This window comes from Ixodes scapularis, unplaced genomic scaffold (genome assembly GCF_016920785.2).
Source record: "Ixodes scapularis isolate PalLabHiFi unplaced genomic scaffold, ASM1692078v2 PGA_scaffold3__209_contigs__length_174095766, whole genome shotgun sequence".
NCBI classification, from domain to species: Eukaryota; Metazoa; Arthropoda; class Arachnida; order Ixodida; family Ixodidae; genus Ixodes; species Ixodes scapularis.
Window position 1 is genome coordinate 55,333,413 of NW_024609868.1, and position 23,639 is coordinate 55,357,051.

General features: G+C 48.7%; 2 pseudogenes; both read left to right on the plus strand.

Annotated features, from left to right (window-relative positions):
- The first annotated feature begins 13,416 nt into the window (after nt 1–13,416).
- LOC120841950 lies at nt 13,417–14,504 on the plus strand (annotated as a pseudogene).
- A 4,231-nt stretch (nt 14,505–18,735) lies between these two features.
- Nucleotides 18,736–21,207, plus strand: LOC120841944 (annotated as a pseudogene).
- Nucleotides 21,208–23,639: the final 2,432 nt, after the last annotated feature.

Consider the following 23,639-nt stretch of genomic DNA (forward strand, 5'->3'; position numbering starts at 1 on the left):
GCGAGCGACTACGGTGTCGGAGCGGTGTTGCTACAGGAGCACGATGGGCAGTTGCGCCCTGTGGCTTTCGCGAGCCGAACGCTTACACCGCCCGAGCGCAACTACAGCGCAACGGAGAAGGAGGGGCTGGCCGTCATGTTCGCTTTGAAAAAGTTCGATCTCTATCTAGACGGTACGACTTTTATCATACAGACGGATCACGCTGCGCTAAAATGGATCCAGAGGTTGAAGGAGCCAGCGGGAAGGCTGGCTCGCTGGGCCCTGACCCTGCAGCGCTACTCCTACACTGTCGAATACCGAAAGGGCTCGAGCAACAAGGTTGCGGACGCGCTCTCTCGGGCGCCCCAGGACGGTGGTCGGGAAGAGGAGACGCGACCGTTGGGGGGCGAAGAGCGCGGGAAAGGAGGGAGAATACCTCCGTGCGCGGGGGAGAAGCCCCCCGCGATCGCGGGGAAGCGAGAGAATGGCTGGGAGGAGGGGAAGCAGCCGGAGTTCGTAGCAGCGGTGGGTCACTCTACGAGTGAGCAAAAGATCGTGGCTTGGGGGGAAGTGGTAAGCAAGGCAGAGCTTGTCGAGGCCCAGGGAGCAGATGGATTTTGTCAGCGGGTGTTGGGAAAACTTGCGGAAATTGCGGTTGACACCGGGAACACTGACGGACGAATCGGCGCGCCGTTCGATTCGTATCTGCTGGGCGAAGATGGGTTATTGCTCCGCTATATCCCCGCGATCGACGAAGAGGAGGGGAACGACCCTCCCTTCAGGGTGGTGATTCCTAGGAAGCTACGCAGGAAGTTTATCAGATACTTCCACGACTCGGCTCTGGCCGGTCATGGCAGCGGCAGCAAGACTTTTCAAAAGTTATGTCGCGTCGCGACCTGGCCGGGAATGAGGCAGGACGTATTTCGGTACTGTCGTAGCTGTCCAGCTTGCCAGAAGGCAAAACCGAGAGGCGGGAAACCTCCGGGGTTGATGCAGCCGGTGATGAGTCACTACCCGTGGGAGATAGTCGCGTGCGACATCGTTGGCCCGCTGCCGAGGAGTCCTCGGGGAAATCAGTACCTTTTGGTGGTCACTGACCATTTCTCGAAGTGGGTGGAGCTGTACCCCCTGAGAAAACTGGTCTCGGAGCGAATCTGGGAAAAGTTGTTAGACACTTTCCTGCGTTTCGGAACGCCCAAGTGTCTAGTGAGCGATAATGCTAGTTATTGCACTAGTAAAGTCTTCGTGGACTCCTGCTTGGCCCTCAATATTAAGCACAAGAGGACGACACCGTACCATCCTCAGGCCAATATCACTGAGAGAGTGAATCGCAACCTGAAGAGCATGCTGATCGCGCTGACGGAGAGACACCGGGACTGGGACGAACACATAGTCGAGATGGGTTTCGCCATTCGGACGTCAGTGAACCGATCAACCGGGTTTACACCAGCGTTCCTGAACCTGGGTAAGGAGCTCCCGTCTCCACTAGAGAACGGGTTAAGAAACAGCGACGGGGCATCGGGTCGCCCACTGTACGCGGCCGGGCTCAAAAGCCGCTTGACGGGCGCGTTGCACGACGCTAGAGAAAACCTCGATGCCGCAAGGATCGAGCAGGCGGCGCAGTACGACAAGAACCATCGCCACCTGGAGTACAACGTCGGAGACCTGGTTCTGAGGAGAATGCACCCACTGAGTAATGCAGCTTGCGGATTCGCAGCATCGCTGGCTCCGAAGTGGGATGGGCCCTACGAGGTAAGTACGCGAGTGTCGCGGCTTACGTACAGACTCACTCGGCCGAACACAACCGAGGAGTCTGGCCCTGTTCACGTGACCGATTTAAAGGTGTACTACCTTCGCGACCAGGACGGCGATGGACGAGAAGCGGCTGATGAGGACGGGGAAAGCCCCGTCTCGGCCGGACGGCAGACGCAGTCCGGAGCACGGATGGAGCGCGCTGGCCAGACGGTGCATGACACTGTCGGCGAGCTCACTTCTAACAGGAGTTTCTGCCGTCACTACAATCTGCGGCGCAGGGTTTAATCCATTTCTGTGTTTTTAACTGAATTTCCTCCCCACAGAATGCCTTTCTGGAACGACGCCGGACGCCGAGCACGTGCCGGCGCTGGACGGGGACGACCCCTCCCAGGAGGCCCGCCAAGCCAGAACGGGGGCGCTAATGCTCCCCCAAGTACCCGGGGTGGGCGCCCCGGGTCGAGGCGGCCCGACTCCCGAGGTCGGCGACCATGGAGGTGGCCCCACGATCGGGCGTCGGACGCTGGGTCCGGACAGCGCCAGGCGGGCTCCGCGGATTCCGCGAGCCACCGCGCTGGCACACCGCAGAGTGGGTCGGGCCCGCCTGCGCGGGGAGGACCAGGCTCGAGCAGGCCTCTTCGACCCGCACGACTTTCTTCCAGGAGAAGAGAGGGACCGTCACCGCAGGGGGGACGGGCCTAAAGCCGGCGGCCATGCCACACCGTGGCAACCTGGACGACATGGGACGGGCAGCGGGACCTCCATTTCGTGTCCCGCCAGCGTTGGCAGGACCAGCCAAGACCGGTCCACGACACGCCCGGTGTCGAGGTCCCGCCGCCCTTCCTGGGGCACACGCTGCCCGCCTTTGAGTTGGCCCCGGACCTGCAGGACCCCTGCTGGCTCTGCCGGGTGCCGGTGGTTCACCGCGAGACCCACGAGGCCAGCCCACGCCACCAGGAGCTGCTGAGGGCGGTGGGCCCCCCCACGTGCGTCGAGGCGGCGCTGCGGCTCCTCCAGAGGGACCGGCCCGACCTCCTGGCCCCGGCGGCCCGGGAGCTTCCTGAGGAGGGGGCCACCTCTGCAGCCTCCACCGCCGCTGCCTCTACCGCTGCGACCGCCGCCACCGCGGTCTTGGACACGCTGCCGCCCCCGCTGGTGCCACTCGCCTGCCCGGCCGAACCCCTCCCGCCTCCGCCCGCCGAGGACACGGTGATGGCGGAGCTGGAGGAGTTCCTGGCCGGGGACCGTCCACCCTCCGCCGACTCAGGCCCCCCGGGGTCCGAGCCTTGAGGGAGGGGAGGTGTGGGGACCCTCTCCCTGGCTCCCCCGCGCTCCGTGACCTTCCCGGTCCCCGCCGCCGTACCGTCGGGCGCTCCTTCGTTCCCCGTGACCTTCCCGTTTTCCGTCGCCGTCCTGTCGCGGAACGTCCGAGCTCTCCGGGAGGAACGGGGCGAGCGCCCCCTCACCCAGCGCTGACGTCGGAGGGTCGGCTCGCGGCAAGGTTCCCGATTGGACGGTCGGCGGGACAAGGACTTGGGAAGGTCTTAAAAGGGGAACGGAGACAAAGGAAGGGGTCCTGGCTGCCGACTTCGAAAGGGACCGGTCAGGGAGGTCATTGGGATGACAGCGACGAGCGGCTCTTCAACGACGTGAGTTTGAGTAAACTCTTTTGAACACGCACTGCGTGGGTGACTTCTTGGGGAGCGAGCGAGGCACGTCCCGATCGGGCGTCGATAGTGACCCACAGACGACGGGTCGCGCAGTCAACGTCGACAAAGCTAGCTTAACATCAAGATACAATTAACGGGGGTAATACCGCACCGTTCGAATTGACATTCCCCGTGTTTCCTCAACACCACCGTCCAACTGACTTCTCACCGCCTCAAACAGGGTCCAGGACTAGGAGCACGAATGCAGACCGGACAGCCGAGACGCGCGAAAACCTCAGTGGCAGCTAGCACCCAGCTCTCCTTCTCAGTTGCCCTCACAGCAACGGTCCCGCCTTGTCTGACGCAGGACGGTCTTTCGGCATGCAGGTCTAGTCAGTTCGGTTACGCCAAGAGCGGTGACGATAGTCTACTTCACCTTACGATGGACCTCAACAGACAGCACGAGAGCCATCGAAACCAATCTAGTACAATCTGAGTGTCGCATGACCCTGCAGTCCCGCTCACGGTGCTGGATTGCCTGGGGTGGCTCGTAGCGTCCGCAGCGGTCCACCATAAGGAGAAGCGAAGTATGCAGAGACTGAAGTCAAAGGAGAAGAGCGGGAATCCGCTAGCTTGCTTGTAACCCCAACCCACTAAAACATATAACACAGAGAACAAGCATCGGAACAAAGACCAAGTAAAAGGCGGACTTACGCTACAAATGCAGTATAAAAAAACAAGCCCCGGAGCAAAGCGCAAGAGACGAGGGAAGTGAATCTCGCTTTGTTTTAATGCCGAAGCAAACCGACATTTCGCGCTTCAGAGGAGTGCGCACGAATTAACGTGGAAGGCAGCAAGGTTGGCTGCCTGCTAAACAACGCTCCTCGAACTATAAGAAAACAATACCTGATCATCTTTCAGCGGCGCCCGAGTAGTCAACGAGTTATCAGAGCTCTGCGAGTTAAGTGCGAGCGCGTGCATTCTATACACTGTTTCATACTTAGCGTACAACGCTGTCACAGCCACTGGCGCGAGCGCGGGGCTTGATCTCGTTGATCATTTGCACGCGTTCTCCCGCAAACAAAACCATAGAAGAAGCCACGCGCTCGCGCCAGTAGCTCTAACAGCGTTGCACGCTAAGTATAAAACAGACTATAAAAACCGTCGCAACAACACAAAAAATAAAAGCATGACAAGGAGGACGATGAGGAGCTGTGCATGGCGGTTTCTTTGTTTGCCGCACCCTTTTCTTTTGCTTAGTGCTTGGTTTCTTGTTTCGCTCTCGTGCAATGCCATCGAAGCCCGACGCCTGCGCATCCGTGAAAGGCGCTACCGTTACCCCCTTTCCCCCTTTGGCCTTTGCTTCGACGGTTGTTTTTTGTATTACATTTCTTTTTTGCGTATAAGTCTGTTATGGCTGCACGCGGGCTAGCAGTTTCCCGCTCATTTTATTTTTGAACAACCGACTCGCTGATTGGCTCACTTTAGCTAACCGTAAACCCTAAAAAAAAAAAAAAAAGAATTGTGCCCATTTTATTCCTATTCCATTCCGGGCAAAAGGCTCCTAAATCCATTCCCATTCCATTCTTCTCAACGTTTCCGCCATTCCATTCCCATTCCATTCCGCGGTCGTGAAAATGCGGAGTGATTCCAGAATCATTCCAACTCAGGAGTGGCAACTCCGCAACACTGGTCTATACCAAAATGTAATCGACGAAAAAAGCTGCTTGAAGCTCTGTACTTTTTTCACCTATTACGTCCAAGCTGATTACATTTTTTTATTACATTTCTATTACGTTACTAGGCTTTTTTTTATTACATTTCTATTACGTTACTAGAGCCTCGCACACTAACTCCCGAGTGTGCGATGCAAAATTAAAGTGAGATACCCAGAAACCCGTTGCAGGTGCCCTGAAGTCGTTGACGCAAATTTTGAGGAATGTATTTGGAAAAGTATTTGGTGGAGACCAAATACATTTGGTTGTATTCGTATCTTGTACTTAAATACTTTTTTGGAAATGTAATTAGATTTGAAATTAAATACATTTTTGACGAAGTATTTTGTATTTGTATTTCGATACATATTTGCATGTATTTTGCCTATCCCTGCCCTTGATCCGTGCAATATTACTGACACAGCTGCAGACGCATTCGGATACGTGTTCTTTGAACCTCACTGCGTTAGTCATTCTACTATTCCAAGTCAACCACTGCCAGGCTCGTGCTGCAACGGACTGTTACTCAGGTTTGCTGGCTGGGTGTACTATGTACGGCACGCTAAGGCAAGAAAGACGGTTACTACCGGGCATTGGATGCCAGAAAACAATGACTCCTGAAATCCCTACCTAGGGACCTGCGGCAGAACGTGCTCCGACTCCACTCTTGGCACCTGCGTCACATAGTTTGAGTCCCCTATATTTCGCAACACCTCTCAGACGAGAGAAGAAGGCGAATAGAAAAATAGTTTAGAGAATCGGAGGGAACCTCGGTCAGCATATAACAATGCCCCAGCATCTCTTTAACACTGGTGCCCCCCTCTTCCCTCCCCTCAGAAAAAAAAAAATTATTGTTTTTTTGAAAGGGGGGGGGGGGTAGTATTTCTCAAGAAATGTAACGAAATATATCTCAGCCTAATTGTATCGCGATACAAAAAAAAACAAAAAAACATTCCAAATGTATTTGATACAGGAATACGGATACTGATGAAAAACATGTATCACTATACAGAAATACAGATACGAAATGTATTTTTGAAATACTAACGAGATACTGCCCAACCCTGTGCACTAGTCATCGAATGTGAGAGTGCGTCCAGCTACGTCCTGCCGAGGAGTTCAGAGTATGAAGTTTTAGAATGATAAATTGCTGCGAGCGCACACTCAAAATTGATTCACGTTGATGTCTTTTGTTACAGATGTTGTTATTCTGGTAGTTATTATAGCTGTTGTCTGACATAACGCTTGTTTATGCACAGCTAACTACAAAAACCAAACAACCGCAATTTTCATGGCGCTTGTGGCTATGTTAACTTTGAACACCTTGCAGCGGCTTCTGCTTGGATATCACCGTCGCTCCACCTAATAAATGAATAATTCAAATTACTCCAGTGCATAACGACGTCATAGTGCATGCGGTGATCCCATAATTTCGGTGTGACTTTCTCTAATTTTTCTGAGCAAATGAATATGTGATACTGTAGCAGGTGAGCCAATACCAAACACAAATAATTGGGCTTTGTGTTTACACCGTAATATGATGTTCAAATGTTCATCGCAAAAAAAATGTCTTAGGTGTGAGTTTTTTTTAAATTTTCATGCCCACTAAACGTTTATGGTGCCTTTAGGGACCGGATATAAAATGTATGTACTTCTTTATTAATTATATGGTGGCAAAACACTTACTCGAATTTGAACTACATATTGCACCGCCAACAAAATGTGGACGATGTACAAATGCGAGTCCCTTAGCAAACTGCGAAATATATTCTGACATTCTAGTTGCGTTGTTAGTTACTAAGTTAATGCGTATAACTCTCGGGCTTGGTCGCTCGCCCACTATCATTCTGCTTGGTTTGTGGCCTGGTCGGACCTAGGCGCACTGCGCGACTCCATTAGCGCGAACGCGACTTCTGCGCTTTTTTGCATTGTACTTCGGAGAGGATACTAAGTGACATCAGAATGTACCGTGCAGGTTAGCGCCCAAACGGAGCACTTACCGCCAATATAGTAGTTTTAATGACAAACCTTCAATGCCCCCCCCCCCCCCCAAAAAAAAAAAAAAAAGAGCCCATGGCTCATTTGTGTTAAAAAGTAGCAAAGTGTGTACATTGAACAGGACTGCATCACAGCTTTGATGCTACCACAGGTACGGACTGTGCGCTCCAAAATCACTAAAGCCTGGTTCAAAGAGTTGCATTTGACTGCGTTTGGCTGCTTTGCGGCTGCGAGAAACCAGGACATTGCTGCTGCTTATATCGCGTGCCAAGATGATTCCTTGAATTGGATGGCACGCTTCATGCGAAGGACAGATGTGCCGGTAAGTCGCACTCGGTTCTCGCCGCAACGCAGTCAAACGCACTATACACAACTGTCTAAACCGGCCTTTACACATCAGTACTGTACGACAGACCTTTCTATCTCATGCCCTTCGCTATGGTACATCAATGAGCAATGGCCCCTTGAACCACCACCTTTTGCTTCTCTTTTCACCCCCTGCCTGCGGTGACCCATTCTCTGCGGCCCACTGCCACGGAGGCGTTGCATACCGGATCAACCTGCTCGCGGCTTTATTGAGGGTTGTTCCACGCGACACTTGCTCACAGCAGCAAGAACAGTGACATACGCCTATGGTCGATAATGATGGTGAAATATTGGAATACCGAAGCGGTGAGCGTGACTCAGCAGTGAAGAGCAGCTGCTGAGAGCAAGCCAACTTGCCCAACAGACTATATAGTCTTCCCTTTTTTAATATTTATTTTGCCCAAAAGTAATATAAAAATACAACACTTGTCCCCTTTATACCACGATAAACGCGCTCAAATGAGTAGTAGGGGTGCCCTTGTCTGGATGTCAGTGGAGCAGGTCGAGCCACAGAAGATTACGGTCACCACGTCTCCTTCGGGTTTACACGAGGCGTAGGTTTATCCAAATGTCGCGAGAAATTTTAACCTGAAATAATTCCACTTGGTCGATTCGAAGTGACTCGAGTAGATTAACGAATAGAATGCATATTTAGTCGAATACATTTGTACAATAATTATGTGAAGGAATTTGTAAGATATAATATCGTCAGGCTTATAGTACTTTGAAGATTCCATATTAGAACTGAACTGCCACATGGCTTTCAAACTATGTTTAGAAACAAAGCAATTAGTAGATCTGTTTGTTTGTATTGCCTTGCCCAGTGTGATGAGCTCTCTCTAAATCAGAGCAAAGTTCAACAACAAACTAGCGCGCTTCCGCAGTTTTATAGTGGCACGCCCGCTGCAAGGCGGCGGCGTACCACGTGTTTCTTGATGATGGACAACGTCAATTTTGTATCTAACTCAGTGCAATATGTGTAGAGACCTTCATGAAATAACCCCGGCAATGACTACCTATATAAATGCTCCAGCCTTTTATGAGGAATGTGGGCATTCTGCTTTGAATCGAATAGTGCAGCGCCATCTCTAGCTTTCACAATGCATTCGGGGTTTTTCCTGGCATTATAAGGGCTGTGAATGACGCAGCGATATTGGTGCTTTTTGATTCAAACCACATTCGCTCACTCCGGTGCGAAGGCACTAAAATTCCCGTTTTTTATGACTACAGTTCCTCGATATGCTCCCCCGAAGGGGGAGCAGAGTTGCGCATTTGTTTTCCCCGCGCCGCCACGCCGCTATTCGCCGAGATCCATCACGTGAGGAGCAAAGCATCCGGCGCCGTGCGAAAAAGGCACCTTTAGGGTCGCTCCGACGACGTTGCTCGCGCCCACGGTGCTCGCGCCCCGGCGTATGTTCCCCTCCTTTCGTCTCCTTCTCCTCCTCTCCTGTTTTCCACGCACTAGGAGAACGGCAGAGCACTCAAGAAGCCGCCATCGCCCTTCTCAAAACGCACTTGAACGTAGCACTCCCACACACACCCAAGGCCCACTCCCCTCCAATACCCCCCTACAACCCCAACATGGCTAAGCACACACACAGCATTAGAGTGTGGCAGTGGAAATGCAGGAGCTTCCGCGCTAAACGAAGCAATCTGCAGTTGCGCCTACAAACCCTCCCTAACGCAAAGCTACCGACAGTCATAGCGTTGCAGGAAACACCCTGCGCTACAAAACTCTGTAACTATACGGCACATGAACCCTCCAGGATGCAACGAACACGAAATGCAACCCTTGTACATCGGAATTACACAGCGCTAGAACACCCTCTAGATGTGCCCGACGCAGACGGCCTCTTAATAGAACTTCTCTCGCGCAACAGGAAGGACAAAATCTTTTTCATACTTAACATATATAGCCCACCCAAGGACCCTCCCGCCCCCATCATTGCTGCAATGCGAAAGGCCCTCATCATAAGTAGTGGCCTCCCCTTGTTTGTAGTGGGAGACTTCAATGCGAACCACACTAGCTGGGGCTATCGCAAGAATTTCAGAAAGGGCACCTCGGTTTGGACTTTTATCCAAAACGAGGGGCTCACACTCCTCAACGACACCAACTATCCGACACGGATTGGCACCAGCGTACAACAAAACACAAGTCCCGATCTTACTTTTTCCAAAAACATCAGCACATGCACATGGACAAACACAGCACAATCCCTAGGTAGCGACCATTACATTATCAAGAAAGAAATCTCCCTATCCTCCCTGGCGCCAAACAAAAAGCGAAAACTCAAGGTAGTAGACTGGGACAAGTTTTGGCAGATCCGAAACAGCACCCCAGAAACCATCACCAACCTCGATGCTTGGACAAAAGCACTGACGCAAGACATGGCATTTGCCACGTTTACGATCCCAGACACCCCAGAAGCAGATGTGGCGGACAGCCGCCTCCGCCTCTTACATCTATGGGAAGCACACGCCAGCATGCACAAACGGTGGCTAGCCAACAAACATAACCGCACCTTAAAACAACGCATAGCAGAACTAGTTACAGAGATTGAAACCCACGTGAGCCAGCTGACACGCCAACATTCGGGGCAGCTATGTGACCGCATGAGCGGCAGTTTGGGTCTAAAAGACACAAGACACTTCCTTCAAAGCCTGTTAGACCCCGAACATACGAAAGCTCAGCAACGCAAAAACGTAAATCGTATTCTACACCAACTCCCTCTACAAGACAACGAGCTGCTAGACGCTCTCAAGACACAATACCTAACCACCACGCCACCCACCTCTCTCCCTCCATACACCGGCAGTCCGAATCCCCTCCTGGATGAAGACATCTCCCCATGGGAGGTCCGAGCCGCTATGCACAAACTCCGCACTACGTCGGCCTCGGGGGCAAACAGAATTACCAATGAAATGCTCAGACACCTTGACGAACATTCAATCCTTGCGTTCACAGATCTCTTCAACGAGTTCTGGCAAGCGGGCGCGCTCCCAGAACAATGGACGCACGCCCGCATCATATTCATTCCAAAGACAGGGAAACCACTCGACATAAAGAATCTGAGACCTATCTCTCTAACATCCTGCCTTGGCAAGCTATTCGAACATGTGGTTCTGAGACACCTCCAGAACCACATGGACGAGCACGACCTTTTCCCTAACACGATGATTGGCTTTCGCAAATATCTGTCCACACAGGATGTAATGCTTCAGATTTCGGAGGATGCTTTGCATCCACGAAATGGGAAGCGCACCAGGGCTATACTAGCCCTAGACCTCACCAAACCCTTTGATAATGTAGAGCAGTCCGCCATCCTAGAGGCATTATCGGCTTTAGATATGGGTTCACCCTTATTCAGTTACGTCTCAGCTTTCCTCAAACATCGCACTGCGGAACTGAGCTTCGGCTCCCTTTCTACCCCCGCCTTCACACTTAGCAGTCGAGGCACCCCACAAGCGTCAGTTCTTTCCCCACTTCTTTTCAATATCACACTTATACCAATGGCACGCGCTTTATCCAACATTTCAAACCTCTCGCACTCTCTCAATGCGGACGACATTACACTGTGGACGAACAGAGGTAATGCCGGAACTATAGAAGGAACATTACAGGCTGTGGCCAACGCAGTGGCGCACTACGCCGCTAAAGATAGGCTCGCCTGCTCACCCACAAAGTCTGAGCTCCTCATCCTCAGACCGCCCCGATGCCGCACGGACCTCGGTCCCCCACCCAACATTCAAGTTACACTGGAGGGCACACCTATACCGGAAGCGGAGAAGGTTCGAATTCTCGGAATCCTAATACAAAGTAATGGCAAGAATACTGCCACGCTTAACAAACTCACCACCACAGTGCATCAAACTATGCGGCTCATCCGAAGGATTGCGAATCGCCACAGTGGCATGCGCGAGCATGATCTCCACCGTCTCATACAATCATTCGTAATCAGCCGCATAGTTTACTCGTTACCCTATCTCTACCTCTCCCGAGCAGAAGAAGAGAAAGTCAACGCTTTAATACGACAAGCCTACAAGACTGCGCTCAACCTCCCAAGGCACACATCCAACAAGAGACTGCTCTTGATGGGCATATACAACACACTGGATGAGCTGAAAGAGGCACACAGAACAGCACAGCTAGAACGCCTTTCAACCACACTTACAGGACGCAGCATCCTCCAAAAGCTCCGCCTGGACCCAACCAACTCCCTAAGACCTATACACCCCATCCCCGGAGCCATCCAACGCACGCTCTCAGTCCACTCGCTTCCCAAGAATATGCACCCGATCCACCACCAAGGTAGACGGAACGCACAAGCCAAAGCTTTATGTAAACACTATGGCCATCAACAAGAGGCAGTCTGCGTCGACGCAGCCGAATACCCCTCCAAGTCGGCCTACGCCCTCAGCGTAGTTAACAGAAGTCTCCTACCAATAGCTTCCGGTTCAATACTGACAGACAACTCCCAGAAGCGGAAGAGGCGGCTATCGCGCTCGCGATCTCCTCAACCACTGCCACACTCATCTTCAGCGACTCAAAAACTGCCATCCGCAATTTCGCCAAAGGTCAAATTTATACACCCGCGTTCAGACTTCTTTCTGCTAATCCACCCACACCAAGGCCCATTAAAATAATTTGGGTCCCCGCACACGGCGTACACCCAGGCAACGAAGCCGCCCATACCATCGCTCGAGCTTACGTTGACCGAGCAGGGCGGACATAAGAGCCAGGATGCGCCCGGGACAGAATGGTTTCTTAGCCCGAAATATCGCTCCACTATCGCGAACAGCGCCTGTGCTACCCACCCCCCGATAAATCTCTCACCAAACTTGAACACGTAACGTGGCGCCAGTTACAGTCACGAACTTTCCTCTCCCCTGCCCACCTCGCCATTATCCACCCGGGTCTGTTCTCGCCTGAATGCACCCTCTGCGACGCCCCGAAAGTGGATTTCCATCACATACTCCACAAATTCTCCGAGCTACAGCCACCATCTGAGTGGCTACTCACTGACCTCGAGCGATGGGAGGTTGCGGTAATCAGCTCCGACCCAGCTGTCCAAAAACAGCTGGTGGACTGGGCCCTAGAAGTCGCCGCGCGACACCAGTTGCCGGCAATTTCCCGCGACCACGAGCCAACCCACACTTAGATTGTAATTTTAACTCTCCTTTATTTGTAATAAAGTTTTCACCACCACCACAAGGATTGGATTGGATCGGATTGCTTATTTACTCAACTTAAATTACAAAATAGATAACTGTGCCTGAACATTAGTGCAGACGTTTCTTGCGTCTTCTTTTAGCAATTCCCGCCGAAAAGGAACAAGAAAAACAACACAACAAGCGTTGACTCACTGTTGGCAACCGAACGGTGAAAAATCTTCCAAACTTAGCGAAACTTTTCTATTTTGTGATTGGTCGGTTTTCGATGGGGGCGGGATTCCGTCATCCGCCGGGACGCCGGTGCCGTAGTGGCCGTAGAGCAGCCCCCGACGTCGCCCGGCACCCGACGGGGCACAGCTTTCCGGCGAAAACCGGGCCGAAAATCCTCTCCCCTGACCGGAACGCCCCTCGCGACGGCTACGAAATGGGAGAAACGCCGGCTGTGTGACTACTACTACTACTAAGCGTTGTTATGTTGGAAGAGAATAAAAGGGGGGAGGAGAGGGCCAATTGTGGAATGAGGCCTAAAGCGGCTTTTCTTCGTCGGCGTCGGATTGGCGGGCGGACGTCACGTGCCCTCTTTTCCGGATGGCGGAGCGCGTCGCTCTTCGGCGGCGGTCGGGCACGGTTGTTCGCCACTGACAGCTGCGCACACACGTGCGGCGTCGTCTAGCCGCGCCGCTGCGACCGATCCTTGTTTCTACCCACGAAACGCGCGCTGCTGGTGTCCCTGGGGTCGCGAGCTCTCGACAAGTTCAAGCTAGACGCAGCGGCCGAGCTCGACCATGGATAAGTAACTCGGAGGACTGAAGAACTCATCAAGGCGATCGTCACCGACAACCGCGTCTACCGACTGCACTACAAGGTGACGTGCGCGGTGCCGATTGCCTTCAGCATCTTGGTCACGAGTCGTCAGTACGTTGGTGACCCCATCGACTGCGTATCTAAAGACAGCGTGCCTTCGAGAGTGTTGGACACATTCTGTTGAATACACTCCACGTTCAGCGTCAAGGATGCGTGGAACAAGAAGGTTGCAATCCAGGTGCCGTACCTGGGTGAGGATAAGTACACTCCTGGTGAGGAGCGGGTGTACCACGGCTACTATCAGTGGGTGTGCTTCGTGCTCTTCTTCCAGGCGGTACCGTTCTACATCCCGAGGTACCTTTGGCTCGCGTGCGAAGGCAACAAGATTAGCACGCTCGTGCTCGAACTCAACTCGCCCGTGTTGGGCGACGACAAGCGCAAGTGTAGCAGGAAGATTCTGGTGGAGTACTTCATCAACAACATCGGCCATCAGAAGATGTACACCTTCTACTACTTTATCTGCGGGATCCTCCACTTCGACAACGTCATCGGCTAGATCTACCTCATGGACGACTTTCTAGGGGGCGAGTTCTGCACGTATGGCTCCAAGGCCCTGGAGTTCACGGACTGGGACTGGACCGTCCGGTTCGATCCCATGATCAAGGTCTTTCCCAGGCTAACCAAGTGTACCTTCCACATGTACGGCTCCTCTGGAGACGTGATGAAGTACGACGGTATGTGCATCCTGCCCATCAACATCATCCACGAGAAGATCTACGTCTTCCTCTGGTTCTGGTTCGTGATCCTAACCGTGTTATCCGGAGTGGTCATCGTGTACCGGGCCGTGCTCCTGCTATGGCCCCCGGCGAGGTTCTATGTGCTCAAGTCCGAGGCACGTCTTGCCAACATCACCTATCTGGAGAGAGAGTGATGGACCGGAGTAAGGTCGGTGAATGGTTCCTCCCCGATTTGCTGGCCAAGAATCTGGACGCCGTCCACTATGGGAACCTTATCTCCTACTTGGAAAAGCACCTGGAGGCTGGAAGGTAAGAGTCTCGAGCTGGTCTGATACACCGCCGACACGCTTATCCTTTAATCGCGTTTTAGGTTCGTGTCATTTATTGAAAGCCCACCTCTTTATTTTTGGCGTGCGGCTATCCCTGGGAGTTGTCGCAAGGCTTACCAGGTTGACGCGTTGCCAATCGTAATCCTTGCCATTGTGCAAACGGGCCATTCATGCACAGACTGCCGCGATCTAGCTAGCAATGAGCAATCTGATTCCGTCACTGTCCTTCTTTTGAGGTATAGCCTAGACCGAACGCCCTTCAGCTGTCATCTACATCTTCCCCCGTCCATTTCACCCATGCCAGTGCCTTTTTATTTTCATCGTAGCTTAGTTGGGAGGCAGGATCCTCTCGTCCTTACAAAGATGGCAAACAAATGCGGGAGCGTGGTGTTATAGCTACGTCGCTGCGTCCCATGACAAAGTGAATGACGCGTCGCTACACTGCCTTTGTCGCTTCCTGTGTTGGCGCTGCCGTACGACGACGCTAATGCGCTCACCTGGCGTCGGAAGGGTGCAGGTCGATTTGCAGAGGTCGGATTTCCAAAGCTCCGTCCCTTGTTCACTCTCCGCGCGGGAGCCATTTCACACAGAAAATGCCGCTGAGAGTTGGACACCTCGGTCACGCGCGCCGCTGCACTTCTTAGCAATTATGTCGAAGAAGACAATTACGAGTAATTTTGTAACGAAAGTTGGAACAAAGGTTGTGTTATGTTTGCAGATGGGTGCCCTTTTACAAGTTCATAAGAAGGAGCTGTGATGAACAAATACCGCCCTCTCTTCTGGCGCTTGACGAAAATGATATACTGGATTCGGCTTGCATTCGAAACTTGGTACAAATAGCTAAATTGTGTGACATGTTCCTTTGGCTCCACATTTGGTTGCTCTGCTTTCTGTAATTTTGAACGAAAACAAGATCAAGTTAAAACCCTATTATATCTTGGAGAAAAAAAATGTTACTGGTAGTGTTAGCAAGAGCAGGCAGCTCAAACTGTAATGCCAACCATTATTTCTTTGTCGTCATCTCGATAGGAGAAGAAACCGCCATTTTCTGTTGGTGGAATTTTCTTACGCAGGATTTCTCTTTTTTTTTTACCAGCCTCCCACGTCGTATGAAAAGCAAACGGGCACATGATTTACCAGTCGTTGCTCCTTGCCAAAAGCCGCCAGCCAACAACAAAAGCCATTTTTGTGCAGCCCGGACTTTTGTACTCGTGAGCCGGTCTGGCCTTGGGGGTTCCCGCCATCCAATGGCAACGTTGAACGAATAGCTTTCATGCACCTTTTTTTTTCTCCCTCCGACCAACACGTTGTCAATCACATTGGAGAGGAAGCGGAACTGACTAAAATGAATAAGTGGACAACGCGTTCACACAACCCACCTGGTTGGAAACGCGTGTCGCATAATGTCACGCGATACAGGATGCGGCAATGCAATGTTCTGTCCGAGCGAGTGAATATTTATCGGTATTCAGTTTCTGCTTCCGGGTTAACAAAAGAGTTCGAGATTGTGATCTCTTTTCGCTCGTCGCCGCTTCTCGAAGGACGCCGTAGCTGGATAGAAGGATGGATGGATGAATCCGGCTGAGCCCTTTAGATCGGGCGGTAGCTTGCGCCACCTAGCCATAAAATGAGACTTTGAAAACCCCTAGTCATCAGTTAATAAGAAAATACCTAGTTTTCTCTCGCTTTCTGCCACCATTCACTTAATCTTTGCTTGGTAATCTTTACTATCTTGAAATCCACTCTTCCTTTGTTGTCTCTAAAACCCAATGACTTTATTAAATCTATGTTGCCTTCGGTAGGCATTTTGTGAAGCCCTTTACTGTAGGGTATCACGTGCTCAGCCGTCTCGCCCTCCTCTGCACAAGCAGTGCACACTGTATCCATTTCCTGCTACTCCGCTCTGTATGCCCTGGTTCGCAGAACACCCGTCCTCGCCTCAAACAACAATGAGATTCCCCTAGATTTTTCATAAATTGTTTTTTTGGCAATAACTGTTTTGTTTAATATATAGCTTTCCTGAGCCGTCTTTGCCTGCATTCCCTCTCGCCACCGATCTCTTTCTGTGGCCTTAACTTTCTTCTTAACAGAGACCTGCTCTTCCGTAACTCCACTATAGCCCAAAACCTTTCCTCTTAATTTCCCTGTGCGCTGTCTCCATTTTCTGTCTATACTCCTATGTATAAATAGCTGAAAAACCTTCTTGCCCATTGTCCCCTATTCATTTGCCTCAACCGATCCTCAAATTCTACCTTGCTCACCGCTTCCCTGCTCTTAAAAGACGCCCATCCCATGTCTCCTTCTACTCCCAGGATTGGCGTTTTGCAATGAGCCCGCGAAGCCAGCCTACCTACTCTGCGCTGTTTTATTTCTAGTCTTGCATGAACTTCGGATTTTATGCATCGCACTGCGTTTCCGAAAATCAAGCCAGCCACCATGACCCCTTTCCAAATCTCTCTCACCACCTTATACCTGTTGTAATGCCAAAGTGCTCTATGTTTCATTACAGCTGCATTTCTGTTGCCCTTACCTATTATATACTCTTCATGCTCACTGAGATATTCTGCACCATCACATATCCATACTCCTTGATACTTGTATTTTTTAGCTCTCTCGACTGTAATAAGAATAAGAATAAGAATATTCTGTACTCCGCGGAAACTCCGCCACGCGGGGGGATGATGCACCTTTCGGGAGAGAGGCTGGACTCCGACCTTCCGCGAATTATTTAGTCACACATTGTCGCACATCGTACTCGTCGCTAATCTTGAGCTCTTCCGTCCGGGCACATAACGAGATTGGTATCATTTTTTTTTTAGTTTATTTCTTTTTTGTTGTAGTAGTGTGAAAGAGATCTAAAATGAGCGCATACAAAACTTCGAGGCGTCCTGCCGTTTCTCAGTTTTTCGCGGTGCGTCAAGGCCTCGATGATTGGTTATCTACTCAAGATTTTGATTGGTTTCTGAATTTAGGCACAGGGACTTAACAGATAGACGTACAAAAAATAGGGATTCACACTTTGATTAAGCGCAGCACTACAAATATAATGGTGGAGGTGACGAAGGACATGACAATCCCAGCGGTTTCACTCTTGTGTACGACGCTGATGTTATGTCAAGCGTCTACACTTACTCTTGTAGCACTCTCTAGCGAGTTTCACTGCCGTGCGATTTGAAGTCAGTGATGTTAGGTAGGAAGAGCTTTGAATATTTGTGTGGAGGCAACTTCTATCATATATTGTAATCATCTGTACGTGTAATATCCTATTTCATTCAGCTACGCCTTATTTTCGAAGCATTTTGGAATGGCATTTTATAGCGCTGGGCGTGCAAGGATGCATAATTTCGTATGTTTAACATGCCATGTGTACAGAAGCAATAAGCAAGGACCAATTTTGATAACGATGTAGGAGCATTTTTAAGCGGGACAGGCATTCCTTCTACTATGTATTAAATGTAATATGTATAAACATTTGTATATAGTTTCAGTGTTGTGAAAGAAACATTTTCGCATGTTGAACATTCCTGATGTTGCTCACGCCCACAAGCCTTGACCATTATATGTCTGGATGAATTGAGGTGTGAAGGAGTTTAGTAGTGCTGCTTGGGAGTTGCCCATTATGAATGTTCGAACCCTTTCTATTTTTTTATTATAACTAAATGTTACATTTTGCCAGTAGTTTGTGATATGATCACTGCAAGTTGAAAGGTTGGTGCTCTCTGAGAAGGAAACAATTTTTTGCAAGCATATATACTTGTGGATACCAACTATATATACCGTGGATACCAACTATATGAAAATTCAGGCCGAAGCCATTTGCCCAGTTAAGAGGAAATAATCCCTATACGTCCATTGTAGTCTGTTGGGCTGAGCCAACATAGCTTGTGCCATCGTCGGATGTTATAAATAGTACTCAACGATTGGGTTAGAATTTCCTCTAATGAACTCTAAATGCCTATGATGCTAGAATACTACTATAAAAATTTACTGACCACTATGTTCCACGAAAGTTGATGTGAATCCCTACGGAAGAAAAATCAACACTTGGTGATCTAGGGCCTCTCTGCAATCATTATTAAAATAAAGGGTAGTGAATGACTGCATATCAACATATTTGTAATGTAAACCTGTAGGGAGTTTAGATATCTGTGCTCCTGCAAATCCATTTGGGGTTGTCGAATATGCATGTCCTTAATTGTGGTTGACGGCCACTATAGACGAGACAAGCTTAAATATGGACCTTGACTTCTGGCTGCGGATTGAACACCAAGTTTGTAAGCCATCCTCATTACATATCGTAGTGCTCTTTATCAACGGTGCGTCAAGAAACACTGTTGTAGGTATATTTATTTTAAAATATAATCTTTTCTGCCGTGCCATTTTCAAAGCCTAGCCGACACAGGGTAAATTTTAATTTTACAGCATAACTTACTCTACAAGTTCTTAGCTTACATGCCATAGATAAATAACACAATCGGGGGACCAGAATGTTTCATGTTCTTATTATTTGGTGGTACGAGCATTACTAGGGAGGAGGGCAGATCCACCTTTTTAATGTCAATGTTTAAGCATGCAATTTTATATTGATGTGTTCTTATTGGCTGTCTCTTCTATCTGCAGTAATGTTTGCGTATGTTTTATTCACCTCTACTAGTTAACAATTTGTAGTCAGCTGTAGTTAATACTCAAAGTGCTGCAATGGTTTACCATAGGCATAAAATGCTTGGTCTCCCGAGTCCTGGCTGATTGTGCATCTTCCAAACCATGGAACGAGATATGTCAAAGGATGTATCTCTCATAAACTGATTTGTTTGTTGACTGCTTTCATATTTTAAGCATTTCTGGATGTTTACATTTCCTCTATTTATTAGTATTCACTGCATCATCTGCTCCAAAGTTTACTGAGCAAACTATTTAACCTTTCTCAAGTATTTTAATTGTATGTTATGCTTTTTAACCGTTTCTGAAAGCACTGATAACAGTTATCATGTCTTCCAAGTGCTCTTTTACTTAGCTTTAGGGTCTTGAATTTAAGACATATTATTCTGAGCGTTTGTACTCCAGCTTTTACTTCTTTTTGTATGGACTTACAACTCTGCTGAAGGCTTTGAGTAGGTGTCATGATGAATTTTGATACTAACATGTACTTTATTCTGATCACCTTCACTAGAGCCTATTTGTGATTTTGGTAGTATCGGTCAAACATTCCTGTGTACTGCCAGGAAGCAGTATATAGGTGAAAGAATTGCACATTACATAATTCCTTATGGAGAAGTGAAAATATTTGTACATTTTGTTTGTGTGTCTGTGAGGGGAGCTTTTTTTCTAATAACTGCAATTATTTTTTTGAAGGCTTTACAATTGTCTTGTATTGGATCTTTTAGTTACCTTACGGAGCATGTGATGCTGTTCACTTTGGTGCATAAATGAATGGAGTGTATGTGTTTAGAAGCACATACTTTGTGATCATACTGACATGCATCTTCTTCTAAACAATAAACTGTTTGCTAGATTTTCCATCATCTTTATCATGCAATGATTAACTCGTTTGACCTTATAGCTTGCAACTCACATTCACTGCTGAAATATCACGTACAGTTACTAGTCATATATGAGTATACACCACATATAGGGTTCTGCGTTTTCGGTTTTTATTTTTTTCAAAATTCGGCGCACTTTTTTCGGCGTTTAATTTAAAATTCAGTTTTTTTTTGTGTATATTTATGCCCACAAACGTTTGCCGGTGTTTTTCACTGAATATTAAAGAAACACCATCGGACACAGGATCAGGTGATCCTTTTAGCTCTCTGATATTTGTGATCACTCAAAGATTAACGGCACAGATACATTGAAAAAAACATCGACATATTATTTGTCAAGGTCCACGTGCCCTATCCCGGTGTGGACAAGTGCACGCCGGGCGAAAAACGTGTAAAACTTGCCTACTACCAGAGGGTGTGCTTCGTTCCATTTCTACAAGCGGTCCTCCTCTACGTACAGCGCTACTTCTGGAAGGCCATCGAAGGAGAACGCGTCAAGAGCCTTATCTTGGGCCTGAACAACCCGATGCTTTCCGAAGAGGCGAAGAGAATAGTAAAAAGCTATTGGTCGAGTACCTTTCGATCAACCTCAACAACCACAGCCTGTTTTTCATCGACTGCGTGGCGGCGGAGGTCATGAACTTCGTCAATGTTGTCGGCCAGATGTTCCTCATTGATATGTTCTTGGCCTGGGAATTCTCCCGCTACGGTTCCAAGGTGCTGCAGTTCACCGAGTGGGACTGGTCCGTGCGGCACGACCCCATGATCAAGGTTTTTTCGAGGCTAACAAAGTGTTCCTTCCACATGTATGGTTCTTCCGGAGACGTGCAAGAGCACGATGCCATGTGCATCCTGATTATCAATATCATCAACGAGAAGATCTACGTCTTCCTCTGGTTCTGGTTCATAATTCTAGCGATCATGTCCGGTGTTGTCCTGATATACTGGGCGGTAATCATCTCCATCCCCAGAGTGAGGTCATTGTTCTTCGAAACCGAGCTAAGCTGGCCAACAAAGACTACGTCGAGAGGGTGTGCGACCGCAGCAAGCTGGGGGACTGGCTTGTGCTCGACCTTCTCTGCAAGAACATTGACCCGCTCAACTTCAGAGATCTTATGAACGAGTACGTCCGTCGCCTCGACCATAAGAGCCTTGACAACGCGTAACACGCGCTACCCCCTTCGATTTATGACGGTAGTTTTTGAGGCTGCATGCATGACATTGCCATTTTTACTCGTAGGCAACAAATCCGCATCGGTTCCTTTTTCTTTTTTCTATTTCTAGGGCTTTCAAAATTTTTCGTCAGGTCATTCCATGAAAGAGTAAAAGTGAAAGGGACCAATTTGTCTTCGTGGCTCTAATTTGCTAGAAATAAGAAATACTTGGGTAGTGTTCTTGTACACTGTAACTACAGTGTACTAGAATACTTAGGTAGTGTTGGGACCGGAGGGGCTCGTCTGGAGCGCGTGGTATTGATCGCTGCAGGTGTCGACACCGGCGCGTTATCCAGAACGTGTGCGCATGCGCGGCTGCACGCGCGAAATTATGAATCTTTGGTGCCGCTTTGGTGGAGTGCACATAAAATTTCTGATACAGTTACGACCTGTCAGCGGTCGTACCGCGGCATCAATTACGCTGAGGCACGATCGTTAGCAACATGGCGCTTCAATGTATTGGACGGTACAAGCTAGATTACCCTTCCTTTACATAAGAACAATTGCGACTTTAAAGAAGCGGATTGCAGGTTGTTTCAGCGTAGAATTAGCTGCGACTTTCGGTTTGTCGGATGATGAGCATTTTAAATGACATGCCCATTTCCTTGGTTGCAAAGGCCGAACATTAGATATTTAAATGGGATATCTAAAACTCAGAAACAGTTTTTTTTTTGTTTTTTTTTCGATCCTATTTTATAACGGAACGAAACGGCACATACTGAAATCCGAGATTGTTTTAGTGTGTTTTTAATACCCCAGGATAACTTCTCTGTCTTCTTTTCCACCCGTCTTCTTTTTCTTGACCTTAATCAGCCCGCTTCACTTGTCACTCATTCTTGTGTTCATTTATGCGACAAACCACCCAAGCGACGGTCGCAAAGGGGTGAGAATCTTTTATTTCTTCATGGCTGCCACGACCATCCGACGCCCACCCGACGTTCACTTGTAAGAAATGGCTTATAATCCGTGACTTTTATCACGCGTTTTAACATTGAACTTAACTCCAAAAACTGAGACAACGTGGGCTGAACAAGTAATGCTTTATAAGGTTCAAAGAAAACAAGCAACTATTTCACATTATTTTGAGCAGCAAACATGAGCACATGTAGATCAGCTAAGGAAAAAGTTGTAATAGTTTACAGCACGGCATTGAACTAATGGTTACCATGTGCAGCGCATACATGATTACAATATGCAGCGCATTATCCTCTTGAGGGTAAACCATCTGAAACCCACACGCTCATAACAATACATTTAACTGCCAGCTGCTTTCTGACAACCAGGTAAGTCTCGCCTGAGCTGGGTATTCGAAGGGAAAGAAGACCCATGGTTTCACAGGGGGCGTATCTGGTTCATGCAGACATACAGGGTGTTTTTGTTTTATTCTTTACAGAACTTTACATATTTTACAAAAAAAGGATGTGGCAGATATGTGGATGCCGTCTTTCGTTATATCTGTAGAGCTCGGTGGACAATAAATAGGTGAATAACCGTTGCAATGTTTAATAATTAACCAAAATTTGTTTTAACTTGTTTATTAACGACTTAATTGGCCATGGTGCAATGGCAGTTTTAAAAGGAGTCATTATTAAAGGCAAACACAATTTCGACAATTCGCGAAAGGGCAACGAGGTTCGCGAAATTTATCGTAAAAGTTTGCCTTTCTTCGCTTGATTCCGAAACCGCGTTATGAAAATAATACGAAGAATAGTGACTTAGTCGTCTTGATGTGTGGCACCGGCGAGTCCACCGAAGACACGCTCTCGAGTTAGTGACGAGGAGACAGGAACAACTGTCATTCCTCTACGCATTAATATCAGCACAGCCTCATTCGCACTTTCAGCGCGCGGTTTTTAATTAAGCGAAGAAAGGCAAAATTTTAGCGATGAGTATCTCAAAGCTCGTGGACTTTTCGCGAACTTTCTAAATTGGGTTCGCCTTTAATAATGGCTCCTTTTAAAGCTGCAATTGCAACATGGCCCATTAAACCGTTCATTAAAAAGTTAATTAGCATATTCGGCTAAGCAATCAAAATATTGCAACGGTTATTCATCCATGTAGGCAACGCCGAGATCTACGGATGTATACAGTGCAGACGACGTACACGTATCTACTACCTCCTTTTAATTAATTCTGTAAAGTTCTGTTAAGAATAAAAAAAAATATCCTGCAAAAGCATGATATAACAACATTGGACATGCCTGGGACGTAGCCATTTCCTTTTTTTGATTATGTGAGTAAGGAGCTTTTAAGTTGGTTGTTGTAAAACTCAGACAACAAAATCTGATATTCCGCTGGCACACTTGGGCTTGCAACGTATTGATATAGGTTATCGTTCAGTGTACAAAAACTTTCTACAAAAGCTTCCCAATAAACAAAGTGTA